At 35.4% G+C, this 21,019-nt stretch overlaps 1 protein-coding gene across 1 annotated transcript in view; it reads right to left on the minus strand.

Moving 5' to 3' along the window:
• The window catches only part of LOC111051716, a 546,966-nt gene that overhangs the window by 354,747 nt on the left and 171,200 nt on the right, over positions 1-21,019 (minus strand). The window lies entirely within an intron of this gene.

The raw sequence follows: 21,019 nt of genomic DNA on the forward strand, positions 1-21,019 counted from the left end.
GAAGCTAAAGAAAAATATGGATATGAGGTGAGAGGTGAGAGAAAAAAAGTGAATGAAGAAGTTAATGTGATAAAGAAGAATCAACACGACCTTTTCACTAGAGTGACATAAAATAGATTTCTATTCAAGAGTAGCCCTAACGAAAAGATGAAAAAACGGAGTATAAATGGGAGAAAGTTGTAGAATACAGCATGAGCGGAGGTTGAAGAAATGTAAGTAATCAATTGTAATATTGACATGCTGACAAGATAAAAATAGAGAAGAAACTAGAGAAGCATAAGTTCGATGAAAACAAGAGAATCTTGAAAGTGTTTAGGGGAGAAAAAAAACATGTCGAAGAGAAGAATTCTATGCTATTAAACGAGCACTTCTGTTTTTATGTTTATTTGTTTAGATGTTTGAATGTTTGTATGTCACCGGATCTCGAAAACGGCTTTAACGATTCTCACGAAATTCAGAACATAGTGAGTTCATAATATGAAGATTCGATTGAACTAGGTCTCATCCCTTGGAAAACCCGCTAAAGGATATTAAAAGGATAATTATCCTTGGAAGAACAGCTGATAAGCTTAATAATTATTTCGTCGTCTGTTGGTGATGAAAGTGAGTGAGCGAGTTCAGTGTGTGGGACTGCGTCAAAATTATGACTCATCTGTTGAACTTTTGTAATCATTCAATCGGGTACTTGGTGCTGGTTGCAAAAAAGCCGGGTTATTTTCAATCCTGATTAATCAGTAGATCCATCTTTTTGAAATTATTTGGTTCACGTGAAGTTAATCAGGATCAAAATCTAACCGGCTTTTGTGCAACTGGTCCTTTTTGTGAAGGAAATTTTTGCCTTCCCGTTGGGAATTTATCTCAATTTACTGTGATTAGATGGAACATTTCTGTATGAATGTTATTATAATTTCTTCTTTCGAAATACATTTTTATGCTTTTGTACTCCAGAGTGATGCTCTGCCCCCGATATTGATAATTAAAAGAAAAACTAGGAATACCAGGAGAACAACGATCAAATGAGATAAACAAAGAGATGAGATGGACATGGAAGAAGTGGGAAGAGGATGCAGGAAACGAAATAAAACAAGTAGAAGAAGAAAAATAGGAAAAAGAAGAACTAGAGAGAACGTTTCGCTGAACCAGCAGACAAATAATTCGCAAGAGCTCTCCCAATGTACTCTGAGTCACCCACTCACTTTATCAGCACACGTCTCTTTCTGTCATCACACATGTCCACATGATGTGTGTGTGTGTGTGTGTGGAAACGATCGCAAGTGATGTTGAACAGTAGAGCGAGTGCAGCGCGCTCTATCCGTGACACACCGGCATTGACTATTAAACAGGTCCGACAAGCGACGTAGGTTACGAGGTTACGACACGTTTTTGTTCTATCCAATTCACTGATCACACCGATGTCCTCTCATTGTAGTAAATTGCAGTCAGTGTGAGTGTGTGAGTGTGTGTGTGTGAACCCTTTCGTTTAATCCAATTTGGCACATTCGTTGGTGTTAGTATGTTGTTTTTAAAAAACTCTTTCCCGGGCTCGTTGTTATTTACTGTTGTTGAAAAGCTAGCTTTTTTGGGTTGTGTGTCCCAGTGTGTGGGTGTTTGTGTGATGTATGAAAAAAGCAATGTCAAATGAGTAAGTTGGTCACACTGAAGGTTTTCAGTTATTGGGGATGAGGTGGGAGAAAAAGTGGAGAGATACGTGTGAACTAATAATGCGAAGATTATTAAAGAGAAAATTGAAAAAAAGTAATAATTAAGTTGATAGGGAGAATGAAGATAGATAGTTGATAGAAGAAAATATAAGAAATAATCGAGTAGTAGAGACGTTGATAACTGAAAATATCAAGAAATAACAAGGTTAATAGTATAAAGTCAGTTATATGGCGATGAGGTAGGGGAAGAAGTAAGTGGAGGAATAATGTGAATTGATAATGCGAAGTATAGTATAGAGAAACACAAAGAACAGTAATAAGAAAGTTGATAGAAAGAATGAAGAGAAGTAGATAGTTGATAGAATAAAAGATGAGAATGAACAGTTGTGGAGACGTTGACAACAAAAAAATGTCAAGAAATAACAAGGTTAATAGTATAAGAGAAGAAGCAAATGAATTTGAGATATGGTGACAATGAGAAGGTGGAGAAACTGGTTTGAAAGAAGAGAGAGGGCAAAGAGTAGAATTTTCAGAAAAAATTAGAAGAGAAGGTGATGTCAGATCAGAAGTACGAGGAAATGAAGATGGAAGAAAAATGAGGAGAAGGAAGAGGATAAGGAGGAGATGGAGATGAGGAGAAGAAGAAGGAGGAAAAGGAGAAGATGGAGGAGTGAGGAAAAGGAGGGTAAGAAGGGGGAGGAGGAGAATGAGGTGGAGGAGATGGAGGAGGAAGATCAAGAAGAGGAGGAGTGGGAAGAGAAGAACTGAGTAGGAGGAGAAAGAGGAGAAGGGTGAGAAGGAAGGAAAGGAGGATAAAGAGGAGTTGGATGAGGAGGGGGATGAGGAGGAGAAGGATGCCAAGGAGGAGAAGGAGAAAACTGTGGAGAAGGGGAGATGATGAATAAGAGGGAGGTGGATGAGAAGGAGAAGAAGGAGGAGAAGGAGAAGGAGAAGGAAGAGAAGGAGGTGGAGAAGTTGGAGGAGAAGGAGTTGAAGGAAGAGGAGGATGACGAGGAGGAGGAGGAGAAGGAAGAGGAGGATGAGGAGGAGTGGAGGAGAAGAACTGAGAAGAGGAGAAAGATTGGGAACTAGAAATTTTATATTACTGTCGAAGGAACAGGGCAGGGAGAAAAGAGAAGAGAAGAAGAGAGGAATAAAAAGTAGGATCAGTAAAAGATTCAATTAAAAATATCAAATGACATATTTATTCAGTTGATCAGGATGGAATCCATTTCAGCGAGCCAACTTTTGTGAAAAATGCAAACAGCCGCGAGATTTGCGCTGTATGTTGACAGTTCTCTCTCTCTTCCTTCTACTCCATCTATCCATCTCTATCTCTGTTGTTGGCCACGTTTCAAATTCGATGAGTTGTAACACTCAACTGGAAAATTACGGAATTTTCGAGTGAAGAGAGCATTTTTGTGCGCGTGTTTATGAGTTGGGAGACTGACAAAGAGAAACAATGGAGATGCTACTGTTGCTGACACTTATGTACTCTCATGTTAGATAAAGGGTTGGTTGGAGCGGGAAAGTGAAGTGGATGAAGGGAAAAGAGAGAGAGAGCTTTTCATCTCAAATAATCCAAAAACGCATTTATTGGACCAGTATAATCAGCAAATTCAATCCGCTAATAATAAAGAGTATTATAACAATACATAGAGTTCATGTTCACAATGATATTGCTATGAAAGTCATTACTATTATCATTATAATACTAATTGCTGTGAAATTTATCATCATCAATTGGAAGAGTACAAAGGTGGGATTTGGAATAGGATAGAGGAATTGGAAAACGATTGACCGAGAGATCGTGAGCCTATACGTGAATATACCGTAAACTGAAGTTATAGTAATTCATTTTACAACCAGTGATGTTGGTGAGCATGATTGACAAAGGGAAAAGGGAAAATTTATTCCATGGAATGGAAGACAGAGACTTAAGCCACGAAAACAAAGTAGAGCTTCTATACTTCTATAGTGAGGTCCACATTATAATGGCAGTGTTTGATTAGCAATGGTATTGCTATCCTTGTCTATCATTCAACAAAGCGGATAGTGCTATCTCTCTCTTGCTTTGCTCTGTTGCCAGATCGTCTTTCAACAATGTAGAATTAATCATTAATTTAATAAATATTTCATTTTTATCATGAGTATTCATTATAAAATTATGCTTGCTTAATAAAATATAATAGATTATTTTAAACGAGAATGAACAGTGTTGCCAGATTGCCTCGTGTTGCCACAGTGTTGCCTCGTTTGAAATAATATATTATATTCTATTAAGCAAGCATAATTTTATAATGAAACTCATGATAATAATGAAATATTTATTGAATTAATGATTAATTCTCATTTTTGAAAGACAATCTGGTAACAGAGCTGTTTCATTCTCGTTTAAATATTAGCCTACATCAATAAACCTGTATCAGCTACCGTATATAGTCCAGTCGAATGGCCGATCGAAACAGCCCGAAAGAATCGGTTCTATACGTATTTTGGGGCGCTGAATTCGAATCCGAAATTTGCTGACACGCCAGAGGGCGGCTTCACTCCAAAACCCCCAAAATTTCAGACTTTTTTCGAGTTTCTCATTCAATCTCGAAAACCTTGAGTTTCTCAAGAAAAATCATTCTGGACAAAATTGAAGAAAATAGAATTTCCAATAAATTGAGTCGTCACGCAGGACTCTACCGTTTTTGGTTCCGGAGCTACGAATTTTCAAAAAAGGGGTATTTTTTAAGGGTTTTTCAAAATAAGCAAACTCACCACTTTCACCCTATACAACTTGGATATTTCACTAGTAATAGAAGACATTGACAAGACAGAGAAGCGACAACGTTGTTCTCCTATCTTTCTCCACTGTCATTATAACTTGGACCTCACTATGGCTGAGACGTTCATTAAACAATGGAATAACTGTACAAGAAAAAAATATTCTTCATAGGTGATGGAAAAGAGTTGATGGATATCAGACTTGGAGTCATGCTGAAGAAAAGGTGGAAAAATTATGACAAACGCGAAAGAATTTGAGGATGATATATCAATAATTATGAAAGAATACCTCTATTCAAGTCAAAACACCTTGTGAAAGTTGGAGTTAGTTAGAATGATGGTTGATTATCCCTCAGTATTATCAGTTCACAATTAATCTACAATAAGCTATTCTTGTCAGGCTACCAGGTATTATACAAGTATCTAAACCTCATGAAATACAATATATAGACCCAATTCTTACTCCTTGTTCACTCTCAATGATAAATACAGTTTGTTTATATTCAATATGTGCATAGATTGAATTCGTATTCGAGCTGTCCCTTAAATTGTTCACAGTTGAATTGTATTTGAATAGTTCCAAATTTCTTAAATAACTCAATATTATTCGTTAAAAGTGGTAATTGAGTGGAATATTTCTAATAAATTTATCAATTTGAGCCATCTAAATTCAAACTTTATAGTTTTAATGTTTATTTTGGACTAAAATTTTATAAAAATTGTACACGTGAAATTCTGACCTTATCTTGGACTTTGTCACCTATAAATTTGGAAGAAAAATAGCACAAGGACTACCTTATTATTTTATATTTCAATGTTATTACATTAGTGTTATTTGCATAAAATGAATTATTTATTTTATTAATTTATTATTTATTTATTTTTTACATAAATTATAAATTTGCGTTAAATAAATTATACTCTCTCTTGTCCATCAAAAATGCATCATATAAAATCAATCTACATCCGAAAAAACACATCGATGATACTCACATGAATCATAGACTGTGCTTCAAGCATGAACTCTAATTCTCAAACAAACTTCAGTCAGACAGTGAAAGTAATCACAACATTACTGATCCGAGAGGTCACGAGCAAAAATGTAGTATGAGTATATACCATGGAAATTCCAACCTTATCAATCACAAATTTCAGAAACTCATCGGAGCTAATATTGCATAGGTAGCAGAGAGTTAGGAAGTTTGAAAAGCAAGCCGAACTCATCCGGCCGTGAATGTATTGGAGCATTATTAGAGGAGAAAGGATTTAGCCGCATATTATTTTCATATTTTGATAATGTTATGGGTGGAGGGGGGGGTAAGGATTAGGGGATCGGGGAACCTACCAAGTGTAACTTTTCACTTTGCCTAATACCTTTATCGGAGTATGCTTGCACTGGCATTAGTGGAGGGAACTTCTCCTATAATCACAGTCAACTCTTTCCCTACGGCTGGTAGAGTGATATATCCATTTTTCAACACGAAATACTCCAGTCGGTGTGAGTCGGTGTGTTGGTGTGGGGCCTCATGAAATAATTAAGGGAATTAAAGGCTATCCAGCCAGCCCTTTCGCTTTCAAGGGTGATTCGGCTAACACGTAAACTAATGCTGCTCTAAATCCATGCGCTGCGTTAAACATATAAATCACGCGAATTTTAGATTTCAGTTTCGTTCGAGTCTTAACACTGGTACACACTCTCACACACCTAGAGGGAAACTATACAATAGTAGATCACAGACTCACACTCACACTAACACACAACTAGAGTGCTCCAGTCCGAAGACTTTATTAAGTCTGGACACACTGATTTTTGTACAAGCAATTTTGGTTATCGTCAAGTTTTTATCGTTGTAAATCTCCTGCACTGTAATCTGTTCCGACATAAGTTTGTAATTTTGTTTATGATATTGTTGGAAGCAATATTGAGATTGAGGGTAGTGATTTATTACAAGACATTTTCAAAAAATATTCGATGATTAGAGCAAATCAATAGAAAAACCTTTTAAATTTGGATCCCGTAGCTACAATACAAATTCATTCAAGTAAATATTTCAAGATGGATTTTCCATGATTCTGGATGTAGAATGTCTTGTAGGATACTATCAATTTTAATTGGGATTGTAGAATAGTGAGTATAGTGAGTTTAGATACGGTCCTCCAACTAAGAGGCAAAGGAAGGAAACAAAATCATCATCAGTACAGATAACAGAATAATCTTATAGCAGTTCTAATTCACACTAGACAAGGATATAATATTCGAAGTAGATTGATTTAACGTTATGAGAAAATTGAGAATAAGTTCATGCATTTTATAGAAAATTGAACATAGAGTGAAAATTGAAATTTGAATGGACATAACCTATAATATTTGGACAATTTAAACCTGAATTAGGAAATTGAAGAAGTTTTAGGTAATAGCCTGTTTTTTCTTTTCTGATTCTTGTATTTTTTGCTAACCTTATAAATAAATAAATAAATAAAATTCTCAGAACTCTTCAAGTTTATGTTTGTTTGTATCAGTTGTTGCATTCCATTTGTAGAGTTGAATTACGCTATTATGCTTCCAATCAATCAATAGAGTATCAAATATTTCCAATTGGGGAGTTTTATGCAAAAATCTAGTTCAACTCTATATCTGTTTCAAACTATCAATAGATAAATTGGATGGCTCTTCATAAATAGCTGGGTCTCTGTGTTACAAGTCTTCTTGAGAAATCTGATTGAATGTTTCAGAGACGTCAAGATAAATTGGTGAAAAGAAACACTTTCAAATCTCAGCCTAGTCTTCAGATAAACCTTCTGTGTATCGGATTTAATATTTTGTAGATCAGTCCTTCTTGTAATAGAAAATATATAACCTATTTATTTCACTCTCATAATTGATTAAAGTTTTGTGTAGAATAACATATATGAAATTGATGAGAGAGTGAATGAATCAGTGGGCTACTCCACGCCTCCAAAACCAATGAGCTGTCCGATTGGTCGATGAGTTGATCAATCTTCGTTTTAACTTCGCAGCCCTCTACCAATAGGAAGCAAGCAGCTTGGAAACATCACTTGTAACTCATTGTCCAATAAGATCACTCGTTGAATTTGGGCGTGGCTTACATCAGCATAGCAACTCCATATTTTCTGGTGTCTTAAGCCAGTTCTGGCTTTCTTCGCTAGAACATTAGTTTTCTCTAGAATTCCCGAAGTGAAAAGTATTTTCTTCCAATAGATGAAAATGATTCAATATAGATCTGGATCATGTAATATCATGACAATTATGATACGATGGTACTTTATGTTAATCTATTACTGAATAAAAGTGTTCTATTCACTGATTACTTTTCATGTTACAAGCAATGTAACAAAAAAAATATTTGATTTGGTTTTGTGGCAATTGACTTAATGGGCCGACGATAGATTTTTAGAATGTGTTTTCTAACAGTAATTCTTACTAGAGTCGAGGCATAGAACATTTTAGGCCTATAGTGAGGTCCACGTTATAATAGCAGTGTACGATTGTCAATAGTGTTGTTATTCTTGTCTAACATGCAAAAATACAGATAGCGCTATCTCTCTCTAGCTTAGCAATGTTGCCAGTTGGCCAGAAATATTTTATTTCACTTTTGACAGTGACTGTACAGAAGTAGACAAACAATCCTCAGCCGCCATGTTTAATTTCGATTTATAACAAAATGCAAAGTAGAGGAGTCACATAATTGATTTTTAATATATTTTTGAATAAATGAAATAATTCTTACATGTTACCTTATGAGAAACACAAATTATACTTGAAATGACACTTTAAAAGTTGATAAATTTGAGACCATCGTAGACTTTTTCCATGCTTCAGTTTACCGGAATAGGTTAGGCCTAAAATGATACCAGTATAAATAGTTTTGAAAGGTTATTTCAAAATTTTTAATTAAAATTATTTTATTATAGATAAGATTTTCTATTTTAAAAAGAAACGGGAATAGAATACCTAACGGATAACTTAATTGCTATTTTTTTAAAGCTCATATTGATGTATCACAGCTTTTCAAATTAGCCGCCATTTCAGGTTTGTAAATCTGATCTCAGTTATGAAAGCAGAGTTTAGCATCAAATTATAAAAAAAATATATATTCTATTGATGAATTCAATCAATTTGACATGAAATTGATTATTTTATCGATGGAATTATAATTAATATCACATCGAATTTAATGGGATGAATTGAATAACAGCTGTGTACACTCAGTGGCAAAATGGAGACAATTTGGCAACGTTGTTCTCGTATCTTTCTTCACTGCCATTATAACGTGGACCTCACTATAGGGACGTGAAACTGCGCTGAATATAAAATCAAATTTTGAATGACTTCTTTGAAAGTGCTCCTTGGAAAGTCATTCAAGCAAAACGTACAACATTTTCCAATTGATGAATTCAATTTTATATCCGACTTATAAATCTATAGAGTAGTCTACGATTGAGGGGGAACTGAAAGGGTGAAATCTCGATGAAAGTGGTTTGGGAAAACGTTTGAGCTCGGTATGGACTGAAGCTGGACCACTTTATATAGTAATAATAAGTAATATAGTATAGAGTAGGTAGTATATGGCAAGTGGGGTGAAATTTTTTGTCCACATATGAAATGGGAAACAGGTAAGTTGAAAGGACAAGGCATGTAGGAGAAGATATGAGAAGAAAAAGCAATTCGGAAAATATTGAGAGGTTTTGCAATAAGGGAGAGTAAGTTGGGTAAAGTGTTGAGAAGAATTTAGAGGAGAATAAGGAGAAGTGATGGAGAAATGAGGAATTGTGTTTAAAAGTAATGAAATGGCAGAGAAATCAAATGAAAAGAAAAGTGAGAAAATCAGTAAAGGGAGAGAAATTAAATGAAAAGTAAAGAAAGAAGATGAGGAAAGGAGAGGTCGGAGGGGACGAAAAGCGTGTAAAGGAGGATGAAGAGAAAGAACATGGGAAGATGAAGGATGGCGATTCAGAGTGATTGAGAAGAGTACAAGTAAGAGAAAATGGAGGAAAAGAGTAGAGTAAAGGAAAAGGAAAAGAAAAGGAGAACTCAAATGGTATGAGAGAAAGTGGAGGGGAATTGAGAGAAGATGAAGAAAAATAAAAAATTGTGTTTGGAAGTCATTGCGAAGAGAATATGAGAAAGAAAGTGGGAGACATAGAGGGAGGAATGACGGAAGAGGAAGAGGAATGTGGAATTCGAACTAAGAAGAAAGGAAAGAGAAATTGAATTGGAAGAGATAGAGCATGATTGAAGGAAGAGTAAGAGAAAATATGTGAAAGTCAAACTTAGAAGAGAGAAAAGAGAAATCAATGCATCTAGAGAAGATACAAATGAGAAATAAAACAGAGAAAAACCAGAATAAATACGATCTATTTGATAAGAAAGTAATAGTGAAGAGGATAAGAAGTTAACTTCTTATTATGTTAGGTATCTTCGGTTCCGAAAAACAGATATAGGAGAAATTTTGTGGATGAAAAACTCATTTGGATGGAATACAGGAAGAGAAAGTTTGGAAGAGAGATGAAAGATTGGGATGGCGGAGTTGTAGAAGGAGGATGAGTGTGAGGAGTTGGAGGAGGAGAGGGATGATGAAAAGGAGAGGAAGGAGAGAGAGAAAGAGGAGAGGGAGTAGTATTAGAAGAAGAAGGAGGAGGAGTAGATGGAGAAGGTGAAGGAGGAGGAGGAGATGGAGGAGGATTAGAAGGAGGATGAGGAGGGGTATTAGGAGGAGGAGAATGAGGAGTAGGAGGAATATTAGGAGGAGAAGGAGGGGGAGAAGGAGGAGGAGAAGGAGGAGGAGAAGGATGAAGTTTGGGATCAAGAGGAGGAAAAACGAAAAGAATAATAAAGTATGATTGAGACAGTGTGTAAAGTAAGAGAGAGGGTGACCAGTGGCATAAGCGTCCAGACTTGTATAAACATTTATAAGTAGCACGGGATCTTTGGCGTGTGTGTGCGTGTGTGAAGGTGGATACACGTGTGTGTGTGGGCCACTCCCCGTCCACTTCCAATTCAATGTGTTGGACAATCTAGAAGGGTCAACGATTTCTTCAGATGGGAATTTCACGAAGGGAATTGAAGCACTTTTTCTCCACCCCTTTTCGCCCCCCCAACCACATCCACCAAAGAAAAGAATGAATGAATAGAATTGTGAGGCTTTTCAAGAAAATGCGGCCGGCTGATGGAATTGCAAAATCCGCTGACCAAGGTTTGGTCTATTCGTTTCTATTCTATTCATCGTTCAGCATATGAATGCCAACAAGTAAGGTGATCGATTCTCTTTGAATATTCCGAGTATGATTGGATGGGATATTCGGATTTGTTGACACAGTACTTTGAACTATGTGGGGATTTGGGAAGGTTATGAGCATTCAAAGGGAACAGTTTATATCCGGTTTAAATGATTATTTGATGGGAAATCATTGGGTTTTGAAGCTAGTATTGAAGCATACTCTTCGAAACTAGTAATTTTCATCATTGAAGAAACGTAATAGTGATATGTAATACGATATGTATGATATATGATTGGATGAAATTTTCGGATTTGTTGACACACTACAAGAAGAAGAAGAAGAAGAAGAAGAAGAAGAAAGAAGACAAGAAGAAGAAGAAGAAGAAGAAGAGAAGACTAAGAAGCAGAGAAGAAGAAGAAGAAAGAAGAAGAAGAAAGAAGAAGAAGAAGAAGAAGAAGAAGAGACGAAGAAGAAGAAGAAGAAGAAGAAAAGAAAAAGAAGAAGAAGAAAGAAGAAGAAGAAGAAGAAGAGAAGAAGAAGAAGAAGAAGAAGAAGAAGAAGAAGAAGAAGAAGAAAGAAGAAGAGAAGAAGAAGAAGAAGAAGAAGAAGACTTTGAACTATTTGAGAATTTGGGAAGGCTATGAGAATTCAAAGGAAACAGTTTATATGCGGTTTGAGTGTGAATTTGGGAAGGTTATGAGCATTCAAAGGAAACAGTTCATATCCGTTTTGAGTGATAATTTGATGGAAAACTATTTGATTTTCCTTTTCGAATCAAGTGATTCTTATTTGAGGAGAAACGTAATAGTGTCTGAACAATTTAAGTAGCATTACATAATATGTCACATTAAAGTTCATACACCCCATTCTTACATAAATAAATACATGTTTATTTCCCAAAATAACTAAAACTACTACATCAATAGCAGAAAATATTAGATAGTTTATAATCACATACTATAGTTAGTTTTAGAAATTTTTATAATGTGTTTTCTACATATTTCGTGTTTTCTGTGTGGAAATTGACCTACTCCACTATGGCGTACCATGTTATTCGGGAGGATAACAAAAAAATATTGTTTATTTGAACAAACCTACAGAGTACGTTTTGTTTGTTTGTTTTTGGTAATATTTAATTGAAGAAGTAATGTTTACTTCCTTTATGGTGGAGGATATAGACAAGTGGTATATTATCGACTAGTAGATAAATCGTGCTCCGCTAGGGTCTAATTGAAAACTTGACTTAGTGGAATCTTGACAAATTCAAAATAGGCCTATAGCCATCCTCTGGGGATAAGAATCTATATGCAAATTTCAAGTTACTCAGTTCAGTAGTCTAGACGTGATGATGCGTCATTTGTGAATTTCCTACCGTACGTGTATAAGCCAATCCTTCCCTTTATTATAATTATTATAGATTTGTTTTTCTAAGTGATATTATATTATCGATTCAGACGACAAATGAAGGAATCATGGTCCATAGGTATTAAGTAAAATCAACAGTCAACCACCAGTGAGTACTTAATAACCTATGGACCATGATTCCTTCATTTGTCGTCTGAATCGATAATATAATATCACTTAGAAAAACAAATCTATAATATAATAAAGGGAAGGATTGGCTTATACACGTACGGGATAGGAAATTCACAAATGACGCATCATCACGTCTAGACTACTGAACTGAGTAACTTGAAATTTGCATATAGATTCTTAATCCCCCGAGGTTGGCTATAGGTCTATTTTGAATTTGTCAAGATTCCACTAAGTCAAGTTTTCAATTAGACCCTAGCGGAGCACGATTTATCTACTAGTCGATAATATACCACTTGTCTATATCCTCCACCATAAAGGAAGTAAACATTACTTCTTCAATTAAATATTACCATAGAGAAACAATAGCGTGAGTATATATCCCATGGTATAGGGCGTTTATGTTGCAACTTTTACTGTTATCTCAAGCCGATTACTGTCGATTATTGTCGATTTTTACTGTTTTGTTGGGGTGAGAGTGTATGAACGGCACAGTTTGAGAAACTAAGAGCGTCACACAGTTTCACGGGAAGAGCTACGTGGACTATCGGCTTGATATAACAGTAAAAGTATCGACATAAACGCCTTATACCATGGGATATCTACTCACGCTATTGTTCTCTATGATACTACTTATTTAATTAGTGCCTCTACTTAAATTTGTTACATAGACTATTACATGAATGTTATGAAATCATTTCAATACTAATATTCTCTTCACCCGTTCTTCTCTCACACCAGAATCATCCCACATTGTCTACACGAATAAGCAGCCCCACTAATATTCATTGCACTGTTGACACGCTCACTCAAGTTGAGACATTCGAGACTCAGCGGTCTGCAAACGGTCTACATACACTCATCCCTTCAATCCGCTTATATACACAATTACCATATCATCCCATCCCGCAATACAGATTAATGCATTCCATTCTGCTCCAATCTGCAACTGTCGTTGGATTCAAGACAATCTGTCAGCATTAGTTTAATGGAAAGCATTGATGCTGTCTATGAAGAATGCTGACAGTCCGAAATCATCACGCTAGATAACCGATTCACTAGAAATTGTCAGTATATGTTAGATGAGAAGGCATTGATGTTATTTATGAAGAATACTGACAGTTTGAAGTGATCACTCTAGTTAGTAGATTCACTTACTATTGTCAGTATAGGTTACATGGGGAGTATTGATGCTATATACAAGGAATGGTGACAGTTTGGGATGAATCTTGCTCTACTCAGCCGATGTCTCATTGTTGAGTGTTGATTGATTGAGTACTTTATTCATGTAGATTACAATATATACTGGCTTATACACTTATAGTAAGTATTTTTAGAAAGTAAGTGTCTGAGACGACAGAGAATGGTCTCCAGTGAAATTCAATTTGAGGTGTCAGCAGTAGTTAGATAGGGAGCAATGGTGGAAATGCTGATAGTTTGAGCTGAATGTCATCATAACAGGCAATTTCACTGAATCCAACATTCTAATCGGTTTGTCCGCCTCAATATTGGTGCAAGACGATTGTGTAGGATGAGAAGGGAAGGGAGAAAGAGGAAGACATGGTGAAGGAAAAATAGAGAATGAGATAAATATGGGAGGTAAGATACAGTAGAGAATGTAAAACCAATGAGAGAGACAAGATGGAATTACATAATGAATGAATGAAAAATTGGATAAAATGATGAAAATGACATGATCAGATCGAATGTTGATATTTTTGTGATATCCTAATCTAGATGTCTAGAGTCAAATGTCAAATTCATAGTCAAAACTATACTCCTCATTTGGCTCATTTTTTGTGGAACAATAATATTGCTTGAAACTGCTAATGTTCAATATTTCTCATTATTAGAATAATACAACAAAAATAACGAGTGACCTGGCTGGCTCAGGTCTGGTCTTAGAGTTTTCAGGTCGCAACTGATCAATTTCAGGGCCTCTGACATGACCCAACGACTGCTTTTTAGGCAGCCGAGACCACAAATTAACGTATTCATCCGAAACACGGTAGTGGCCCGAGATGAATATCTTGAAAAGAAGATTATTAGAATGAGATTATTAAAAATTCTGATTATTGAAGAAATTTATTAGAATGGAAAAGAGAAGAAGCTATGGGAAAATGGAATCATGTTTCTTCCTGCACATGGAACCTAAATTCTACACTCTAAATTCATAGTGATTTATAGTAAGTATTGACAAAGAATAAATAATAGCAGTAGAAAAATGCAGAGATAGAGGAAGTGAGAGATTTGTAATAATTAAGGCAAGAATAACAGATCACAGTTTACACTGCATTGTATGAAGTGATATGGATATTCTACTAGTTAGTGATCTGAATATTTTCCATTATACACTGCACATCTCGAAATATCAATAGAATATCAAATGAAATGATAAGCATAATAATTATGGATGCTAAATTATCAGTATTGAATTCCAAGTCTTGAAGTTATTGAAGAATTTAGTATCCTGTTATATTAAGCGAGCAATGTCTATATTTTTATATTTGGTTATTTATATTTATTTATGGTTATTTATGTCTAACGGATCTCAAAAACGGCTCTAACGATTTTCACGGAATTTGGAACATAGAAGGTCTATGATATAAAAATTCGATTGCACTAGGTCTCATCCCTTAGAAAACTCGCTGAACGACATTAAAAGAATATTTCATCCTTGGAAAAACAGCTGAAATTTTCGTCGTCTGTGGATAATAAAAAAGTGCGTCTGTTGAAAATCAAAATATTTCATCCCCGAAATTCATAAGCTGATGTATAGCCAGCTGTAAAATATAAACACGATCATTATTTCAAAGAATTGTGTTCTGTTTATCAATAAATAAAAATAACGAGCGAAGCTCGGTGCCCCGATATTTGAAGTAATTATTGCAAAGTGAATAGCACCTGTAACTTCACACATTATATCAATAGAAGTTGTACTCTGTCATATGACATTTCCAATCTTAACTAAGATATTTCTCAGAAAGTGTTATCAATATCAAGTTGTATATCCTTTAAATACTGTAAATTATCTTTGAAACAGATTTAGGGAAAGGGAATTCAAGAATAATCTAGTTCATAGAATCTATGAACTTATCTTCTCATCTGATAAGAAACACTGCATACTAATAAACCTACTTCTCAGCATTATTGCACCCTCAGTCTGAATTGAAATGAACAAGTTAACCATGATATACTCGTCATTCATCTGGTTTGTAAATTTATGATAAATTAATAGGTTGACAATCTGGGTCACATCAGGATTTCAGGCAAGTATAACCTGCATCCCACAATGCTACCTCCGCACGTGCAAGATGAGTTCAAATTTGGGGAGAACCGACATGTATGCGCAAACATTACTTGGTGGTTTGTGCATGTGTGCGCATGCGAGGGTCAGCAGCGGCAACTTCAAAGGCGCCGCGCGACGTGTGACAATTAATTAGGCTTAAAGTGAATCGAACCGCACACAGACAATACGAGCACATCGGACTCGGGCGATTGGAACCCAACTAAAACGCAACCCGAATTCCCCCGGGCTACGGCCACGTTAATCCAATGCAGCCGCAACCTACACTATATATTTCTCCTGCAACTCATTTACTGAAGGCGCCTAATTGTAATTAATAACGATTGGCCGTGCCAGATCCGAATTGATGTTTCAAACACGCGAAAATTCGATTTAGATGTGTAGGTTGTGAGCTGTATTAGGTTGAGGCTGAAATAAGGTGTGTTGCAGATTTTGGAATACTACGCGTGTAGCATGTAATCTCCTATAAAGAAAACTGGGAATTCGATTTTCCAATCATTATTTGTGGAAGCTTCATGATTACATCACTTTTCAACTTCATCATCTAGCGTCTAGTCTAATCATATCTCAATCTCTTTGAAATAATCTATATGAGTTATTTGGAGTTCATTTGGAAGACATAACCAATTTTTCCATTCATGATGTTCACACTAATAGAAGCTTGACATATAGACTATTCAGCTCCACAACGTTAAAAATGTTTTATGCTTGGAATCCTCCAGTGTTTTAAGCATTCAAAGTGCTATATAATGCTTATAATTTGAATTAATAGGTGATTTGAGCTTGTATGACCTCATTGAAATGAAAAGAAATAGGATTTTTTGTAGGAAAGAGACAATAGATCGATTTGAATGGGGCATATAGCAGGTAAAGAACGAGTTGTGGAAAAGGAGTGGGGAGGAGTGAGGACAGGTGTAAGTAGAACCTAAATTTTCTGCATTATTTCGAAAAATTATGGTTTTCTTCTACTGTTTTGAAACTCTCACCAGCGGGCAAAGAGCCTCTTTTTGCTGGTGATGCCTAGATTTTATATTTTTTTCTATTCAAGTATATGTATGAGTAATTATGTTTATTTAATGATATGTCATATTATAAAGAATTTGTAATATGTCTTGGATACTCTAATTGGCAATAAATGTAAGAGGTGAAGAAGGGGTGCAAACCAGAATAAACTACTTTCTAAATACCAGTTTGATAATACTCGAACCCCTCATTACTCAATCATGTCTGCATCAAGTTTCAATGATAAAATCATTTATCCACTTGATACGGATCATCACATGAAACTGAAGATTACAAGGAAAATATAAAAAGTGGAGAATCCAGGGCTACTTCCTTGTATTCAAAAAATTGAATTATAGTACCCTTTAAAATAAAGAAAATAATAAAACAAGAATACAAACTGTAACGTAACTACTAGTTTCTATGATCACACCTGACGATAACCTGACGATGGTGTGATCACCGAAACTAGTAGTTACGTTACAATTTGTATTCTTGTTTTATTATTTTATTAATTTTAAAGGGTACTATAATAATACTTTTTTTTTAAAGTGAAGAATCGTTAGCACATGATGTTAGTACAAAATAAGTGTGTATAGTAAACAGGGATCAGATGAAAGTCTCCAATCATTGGTGCTCCTTATTAGTCACATTTTCCTAAGTAAGAATAACAACTAGTGTTATTTCCTCTATTCCAGAACACAACCTTCGTAGAGAGAAAAACAGTACAATAATTGTTCAGAATTATTCTATCTGCATGAATGTTCATTCAGCGTACTGTATATAAATGTACTATAGTACTAATGTATTCCAGCTTGCTCCACTGACTTTCAGTCAGTATACGTTTGAATAAGCTAGTTCATTACACAAAAACTAACAAAAAAAGCAGAGAACACTCACTGAAATGAATCACAAGGGTGGAAGGAGCGGTAAATGATAAGGGGATAAAAAAGGTGAATGATGGGTAGAAGCGCTATGATGAATCACATTACAACAATGAAAAGCACATACAAATAGTGTAAATCAACTTCTTTGTAACTGGGTGCTTTTTATCAAAAAATCAAAACAGCTCAAAGGATGCCACTAGCTTGAAACTAGGTTACTAGTCGGAATGAGAACGAAAGAGAGATAGAGGGTGTGAGAGAGAGAGAAAGAGAGAGAATGAGAGAGAGTGAGAAAGAGTCCGATCCGAATGAGAACGCCACTGATGGAAAACATGAGCATTCATCATTGTCCATTTTTGTCTGTGGACTGGATCCACCAATATGAATAGAATGGAGATAAATAGAAACGGGAAAAGGATGGAGATGTGGGATGGATAGGGATAGTAATGGATAGCGATAGAGATAGGAATGAGTAGATATAGAAGAATAATGGAAATATATGAGGATTATTTGTAGCCTAGTTAACCCTGACCTGGAAGTTAATCAAACAACAGGGGGTATCATTCATGGAGTATGTTCAGTTATGGGTTTACATATTTGCATAATAACAACTGAGCTCTATTCGAGAGGGGGAGATAGAAATGTTTTCGATTGGAGTAATTTGATTTTGAATTCTGATAAATTACTACTTTTCTAATTGTGGGACGTTCCAAGTCAATGCAAATCAGATTGCGATTGATTCAATATCTGTTATAAAATTTACACTGTATTGAGATTATTCGCTGATCTTTCGCTTTAGAATTGAACAATTGTTGTCGTTCTCATGATCTTTATTATTATTCTTTATAATTGATTCATACAATAAGTGCATCATCAAAATGATAGAGAAAGAAAAAATAAGGTAACCTTGTGCTACTCCCTCTCACAAGTTTAGATAAGGTTATACATGGTTCGAAATAGGTTAAGTCTTGTAGCTGTTCACTTGACAAAAGTTTCAATCATTAGTTATTTTCACAAAGTAGATTTTTAAATTTCGATGCTTCAAGATCAAACATAGAAGAAGAATTTCATATTATTATTATCACTAAAATGGGAAATATTCACCTATTGCATAAATAATTTTTTTGAACTGCTTTGTATGACCTAGAAAGCTAGGTTATCGTTGATAATTATTCTGGAAATGATGCAAATAGCAGACAGATCGCTTTTCTGCAGTAATTCCAAAATTTGTTATACTATGAAGCATTGTTTATTCGTACAACAGATATGAAATTAATAGGTAGGCTACAATAGGTCTACTAATGTGAAGGACTTCATTTGGAAAAAGAATAGTTTTAAAATTCCAATCATTCCTATGCGAAGCAAGCAAAATGCATTTATTATATCAATCAACACAAGGAAAACAGTGGGCTCGCCCCTATCATTACTGATCGATTTTCACAAGATCTGAATTAATTTATTAGCAATGAACTCTACAAATTTGAGTCTTGATACTGCTCTAATTATAGAAGAGACATGAAGCATAATGAACCTTCATCGAATAAATTAGTGAAAATACAGATATTCAATTATTTAGGACCGGTTTCTAAGCTAGGGATTTAGCTAAGTTCTAGACTTTAAACAGCTGAAGTCAGAAAATTGGCTTTCCGAAACGGGGCGTAGTCGCAGTTCTTATGATAATCTTTATTTTCTCTTTTCTATAATGATTGGAAACGTTTTTCCTTAACGGAATGAAACATTCCTCATTAATTCAAAATAGCTGAAACTTTAAACTGTTTTCTCTTCATTTTATTTTGTGGTCAATTTCATGGTTTAAAATTTAATTAAAACGTGGACTGCGACGTTTCGGAAAGTCTATTTTCTGACTCCAGCTGTTTAAGGTCTAGAACTTAGCTAAATCCCGAGCTCTGAAACCGGCTCTTATTCATTCATTCTTTAATGAAAAAAATCTGGTGTGGCGCACTCACACAACTTTCCTTGCCGTTATGAAAATTGATCATCACTGACGCTAGTGTTCCCGCGCATCTCAAGTCTACTATTCAAAGATTTGAGCCAGCTGGTGACAGGACAATAGCGCTGCAGACACACGAAGTCTGCTACCTCTTCATAGTTAATGATTTAATAGAATCAACAGTTGCCAACAGTTTGCAATTGAATAATCTCATTTTTTCGAATTTCGAGATTATTTTTACTTTTAGGTGAAAATGCTACTGAACATGATTTCAGATATTTTTATGCTCAATCTTTTCCACTTGAATTTTTTTGTTTAAATTGTATCTGAAGCCTGATAATTGAGAATCTAAAATCAAACTTTGCATAGATGGTGCAGTGCTCCTGAAATTTTTACAGATATGGGACTTGTGACAGTTGATAGAGATTATCAATGACTCTTCTAAGTATGAATTTGATCAAAATCGTTGGAGCCGTTTTCAAGAAAATCGCGAAAAACCCTGTTTTTGACAACATTTTCGTCATTTTAGCCGCCATCTTGAATTTCATCTGATCGAAAATGTTCGTGTCGGATCCTTATAGTGTGAGGACCTTAAATTCCAAATTTCAAGTCATTCCGTCAATTGGGAGATGAGATATCGTGTACATAGACGCACATACACTCATACACACACAAACACACACACACACACACACACACACACACACCACACACACACACACACACACACACACACACAGACCAATACCCAAAAACCACTTTTTTGGACTCAGGGGACCTTGAAACGTATAGAAATTTAGAAATTGGGGTACCTTAATTTTTTTCGGAAAGCAATACCATAGAGAAACAATAGCATAAGTAGATATCCCATGGTATAGGGCGTTTATATCGCAACTTTTACTGTTATCCCAAGCCGATAGTTCACGTAGTTCTGTCCCATGCAGCTGTGTGACGCTGGTAGTCTCTCAAATTGTGCCGTTTATACACTCTCGCCCCAACAAAACAGTAAAAATTGACAATAATCGACAGTAATCGGCTTGAGATAACAGTAAAAGTTGCGACATAAATTCCCTATACCATGGGATATCTACTTACGCCATTGTTTCTCTATGGCAATACTTTCCTTACCTATGGTAATAGGGCAAGGAAAGTAAAACTACATAGTCACAGAATGATTGAGAATAGAAAGGCAGGCTTATATACCTTACTATTTTATTCATAATAGAATAATAACGGATTTGGAATACAAATTGGATTCAAAGAGGTTATTTTTTCATATTAAACAAACATAGAACCAATACGATTTTACTCTTAGCAAGGGTCTGTGACAGATAATATTCCTACGCGGCCATGAATTCATAATCCCGTGTAGTGCACACATGTCATTCTCACAGAGAATCGATAATTTTATACGTTTGATGAACGTGATTTGCCCAAATTAGGGATCGCGCCGAATTAACGCACGCGGCAAACTTACTCACAGCTGCATATTGTTTACATTTACCACCATCGAAAACAAGATTGTATATTCATAGCAGTGATGCAGCAGCTTCATCTAGTTACACCTGAAAAACAATATTCCAGTGCTTTGGTGAGATTCATGTCAAACTGTCAGCATCGTTTATGGAGCAGCATCAACTCCCCCCATTCATCCAATGCTGACAGTTTG

Source organism: Nilaparvata lugens, chromosome 10 (assembly GCF_014356525.2).
Source record: "Nilaparvata lugens isolate BPH chromosome 10, ASM1435652v1, whole genome shotgun sequence".
Lineage (NCBI taxonomy): Eukaryota > Metazoa > Arthropoda > Insecta > Hemiptera > Delphacidae > Nilaparvata > Nilaparvata lugens.